Raw genomic sequence first — 5000 nt, 5'->3', positions numbered from 1 at the left:
ACCAAGGGCCAGCGTGTGCCCATGGTGCTCGAGGCAACCGTCCGCACCAGGGCCCAGCGTGTGCCGATGGTGGTCGAGGCAACCGCCCGCACCAGGGCCCAGCGTGTGCCGATGGTGCTCGAGGCAACCGCCCGCACCAAGGGCCGGCTTGTGCCGATGGTGTTCGAGGCAACCGCCCGCACCAGGGCCCAGCGTGTGCCGATGGTGGTCGAGGCAACCGCCAGCACCAGGGCCCAGCGTGTGCCGATGGTGGTCGAGGCAACCGCCCGCACCAGGGCCCAGCGTGTGCCGATGGTGGTCGAGGCAACCGCCCGCACCAAGGCCGAGCGTGTGCCGATGGTGGTCGAGGCAAGCGCCCGCACCAGGGCCCAGCGTGTGCCGATGGTGGTCGAGGCAAGCGCCCTCACCAAGGCCGAGCGTGTGCCGATGGTGGTCAAGGCAACCGCCCGCACCAGGGCCCAGCGTGTGCCGATGGTGGTCGAGGCAAGCGCCCGCACCAAGGCCGAGCGTGTGCCGATGGTGGTCGAGGCAAGCGCCCGCACCAGGGCCCAGCGTGTGCCGATGGTGGTCGAGGCAAGCGCCCTCACCAAGGCCGAGCGTGTGCCGATGGTGGTCGAGGCAACCGGCCGCACCAAGGGCCGGCGTGTGCCGATGGTGTTCGAGGCAACCGCCCGCACCAGGGCCCAGCGTGTGCCGATGGTGGTCGAGCCAGGAGCCCGCACCAAGGGCCGGCTTGTGCCGATGGTGTTCGGGGCAAGCGCCCGCACCAGGGCCCAGCGTGTGCCGATGGTGCTGGGGGCAAGCGCCCGCCCCAGGGCCCAGCGTGTGCCGATGGTTATCGGGGCAACCGGCCGCACCAGGGCCCAGGGTCTGCCGATGGTGCTCGAGGCAACCGCCCGCACCAAGGCTCAGCATGTGCCGATTGTGATCGAGGCAACAACCCACACCAGGGCCCAGCTTGTGCCGATGGCGGTCGAGGCAAGTGCCCGTACCGAAGGGCAGCCTATGCCGATGATGGTCGATGCATGTGCCATCACCATGCGTCATCATGTGCCATTGATGGTCGAGGCCTTGGCCGAAGTTCGATTTTGAGCCACGGTGCCCATGCTTGGCTCCAGCATGTGCTGGTGCCGCATTTTTTTCACTCGGGACAGCATCGCCGGAGCATCGCCGGAGCATCGCCGGAGTACCGCCGGAGAACCTGACCGGCGGCATTGGAGTTCCGGCGATTGGGAGGGGGGCCGGGGGGGTGTGCGCACATGATGTGCGATGGGTGCTGGTACTTGGCCTTGTGTTGGCCCCCTATCCCTCATCAAACCTCTGAGAATTCACACCCCCTTAAAGAGCATTTGAGATTTTACAGGTTTGCTACCAGTAGCCGTTAAAGTGTCTGAAATGGGGACACTTTTTTCAAACGGTCACAAAATCTTCTCTACTTCGAGTTTTTAGCTGAATTTTTTTGTGCATGCCAACAAAAATAGAAGGATCATGCCTACAAAATTTGGGGCCAAAAATCCTTATAAAAAAATTTTAAAAAATCCCGAACCGCAAAAAGTTTCGAAAATTGTGAAAAATAGAAAACGAGTCATCTTCCAACGAAACTTCACGTGAAGGCTTAGGGGACCATTGTATGAATTTACAAGCCATAAAAATGGCATTGGCACGGCAGAAATTTGAAGATGTGCCTAAACCCACCAGGGCCCAGCGTGTGCCGATGGTGCTCGAGGCAACCGCCCGCACCAGGGCCCAGCGTGTGCCGATGGTGCCCGAGGCAAGCGCCCGCACCAGGGCCCAGCGTGTGCCGATGGTGGTCGAGGCAAGCGCCCGCACCAGGGCCGATAGTGTGCCGATGGTGCTCGAGGCAACCTGTCGCACCAGGGCCCAGCGTGTGCCGATGGTGATCGAGGCAACCTGCCGCACCAGGGCCCAGCGTGTGCCGATGGTGGTCGAGGCAAGCGCCCGCACCAGCGCCCAGCGTGTGCCGATGGTGCTCGAGGCAACCGACCGCACCAGGGCCCAGCGTGTGCCGATGGTGCTCGAGGCAACCTGCCGCACCAGGGCCCAGCGTGTGCCGATGGTGGTCGAGGCAACCGCCCGCACCAGGGCCCAGCGTGTGCCGATGGTGATCGAGGCAACCGACCGCACCAGGGCCCAGCGTGTGCCGATGGTGGTCGAGGGAACCTGCCGCACCAGGGCCCAGCGTGTGCCGATGGTGGTCGAGGGAACCTGCCGCACCAGGGCCCAGCGTGTGCCGATGGTGGTCGAGGCAAGCGCCCGCACCAGGGCCCAGCGTGTGCCGATGGTGGTCGAGGCAACCGACCGCACCAGGGCCCAGCGTGTGCCGATGGTGCTCGAGGCAACCTGCCGCACCAGGGCCCAGCGTGTGCCGATGGTGGTCGAGGCAAGCGCCCGCACCAGGGCCCGGCGTGTGCCGATGGTGGTCGAGGCAACCTGCCGCACCAGGGCCCGGCGTGTGCCGATGGTGCTCGAGGCAACCGACCGCACCAGGGCCGAGCGTGTGCCGATGGTGGTCGAGGCAAGCGCCCGCACCAGGGCCCAGCGTGTGCCGATGGTGGTCGAGGCAAGCGCCCGAACCAGGGCCCAGCGTGTGCCGATGGTGGTCGAGGCAACCTGCCGCACCAGGGCCCAGCGTGTGCCGATGGTGCTCGAGGCAACCGACCGCACCAGGGCGGAGCGTGTGCCGATGGTGGTCGAGGGTAGAAGCTCAATGAGACGATGGTGTTCGGGGCAAGCGCCCGCACCAGGGCCCAGCGTGTGCCGATGGTGGTCGAGGCAACCGCCCGCACCAGGGCCCAGCGTGTGCCGATGGTGCTCGAGGCAACCGCCCGCACCAAGGGCCGGCTTGTGCCGATGGTGTTCGAGGCAACCGCCCGCACCAGGGCCCAGCGTGTGCCGATGGTGGTCGAGGCAACCGCCAGCACCAGGGCCCAGCGTGTGCCGATGGTGGTCGAGGGAACCTGCCGCACCAGGGCCCAGCGTGTGCCGATGGTGGTCGAGGCAAGCGCCCGCACCAGGGCCCAGCGTGTGCCGATGGTGGTCGAGGCAACCGACCGCACCAGGGCCCAGCGTGTGCCGATGGTGGTCGAGGCAAGCGCCCGCACCAGGGCCCGGCGTGTGCCGATGGTGGTCGAGGCAACCTGCCGCACCAGGGCCCAGCGTGTGCCGATGGTGCTCGAGGCAACCGACCGCACCAGGGCCGAGCGTGTGCCGATGGTGGTCGAGGCAAGCGCCCGCACCAGGGCCCAGCGTGTGCCGATGGTGGTCGAGGCAACCGCCCGAACCAGGGCCCAGCGTGTGCCGATGGTGGTCGAGGCAACCTGCCGCACCAGGGCCCAGCGTGTGCCGATGGTGCTCGAGGCAACCGACCGCACCAGGGCGGAGCGTGTGCCGATGGTGGTCGAGGGAAGCGCCCGCACCAGGGCCCAGCGTGTGCCGATGGTGGTCGAGGCTGCCGATGGTGGTCGAGGCAACCTGCCGCACCAGGGCCCAGCGTGTGCCGATGGTGCTCGAGGCAAGCGCCCGCACCAGGGCCCAGCGTGTGCCGATGGTGGTCGAGGCAACCGACCGCACCAGGGCCCAGCGTGTGCCGATGGTGGTCGAGGCAACCTGCCGCACCAGGGCCCAGCGTGTGCCGATGGTGGTCGAGGCAAGCGCCCGCACCAGGGCCCAGCGTGTGCCGATGGTGCTCGAGTCAACCGACCGCACCAGGGCCCAGCGTGTGCCGATGGTGGTCGAGGCAAGCGCCCGCACCAGGGCCCAGCGTGTGCCGATGGTGGTCGAGGCAAGCGCCCGCACCAGGGCCCAGCGTGTGCCGATGGTGGTCGAGGCAAGCGCCCGCACCAGGGCCCAACGTGTGCCGATGGTGCTGGGGGCAACCGCCCGCACCAGGGCCCAGCGTGTGCCGATGGTGATCGAGGCAACCGCCCGCACCAGGGCCCAGCGTGTGCCGATGGTGGTCGAGGCAAGCGCCCGCACCAGTGCCCAGCGTGTGCCGATGGTGGTCGAGGCAAGCGCCCGCACCAGGGCCCAGCTTTTGCCGATGGTGATCGAGGCAACCGGCCGCTCCAGGGCCCAGCGTGTGCCGATGGTTATCGGGGCAACCGGCCGCACCAGGGCCCAGGGTCTGCGGATGGTGCTCGAGGCAACCGCCCGCACCAAGGCTCAGCATGTGCCGCTGGTGATCGAGGCAACAACCCACACCAGGGCCCAGCTTGTGCTGATGGCGGTCGAGGCAAGTGCCCGTACCGAAGGGCAGCCTATGCCGATGATGGTCGATGCATGTGCCATCACCATGCGTCATCATGTGCCATTGATGGTCGAGGCCTTGGCCGAAGTTCGATTTTGAGCCACGGTGCCCATGCTTGGCTCCAGCATGTGCTGGTGCCGCATTTTTTTCACTCGGGACAGCATCGCCGGAGCATCGCCGGAGTACCGCCGGAGAACCTGACCGGCGGCATTGGGGTTCCGGCGATTGGGAGGGGGGCCGGGGGGGTGTGCGCACATGACGTGCGATGGGTGCTGGTGCTTGGCCCTTGTGTTGGCCCCCTATCCCTCATCAAACCTCTGAGAACTCACACCCCCTTAAAGAGCGTTTGAGATTTTACAGGTTTGCTGCCAGTAGCCGTTGAAGTGTCTGAAACGGGGACACTTTTTTCAAACGGTCGCGAAATCTTCTCCGGTTCGAGTTTTTAGCTGAATTTTTTTGTGCATACCAACAAAAATAGAAGGATCACGTCCACAAAATTTGGGGCCAAAACTCCTTCTAAAAAAATTCTAAAAAATCCCGAACCGCAAAAAGTTTCGAAAATCGTGAAAAATAGAAAACGAGTCATCTTGCAACGAAACTTCACGTGAAGGCTTAGGGGACCATTGTATGAATTTACAAGCCATAAAAATGGCATTGGCACGGCAGAAATTTGAAGATGTGCCTAAACCCACCGGGGCCGATCGATCCCCGGCTTGCGCATCCTGCCTCTCCG

The sequence above is a fragment of the Durio zibethinus genome, unplaced genomic scaffold (genome assembly GCF_047325235.1).
Source record: "Durio zibethinus cultivar Kanyao isolate XHJ-2024 unplaced genomic scaffold, ASM4732523v1 HiC_scaffold_391, whole genome shotgun sequence".
Taxonomy (NCBI): Eukaryota; Viridiplantae; Streptophyta; class Magnoliopsida; order Malvales; family Malvaceae; genus Durio; species Durio zibethinus.
This window is presented reverse-complemented; position numbering follows the sequence as displayed.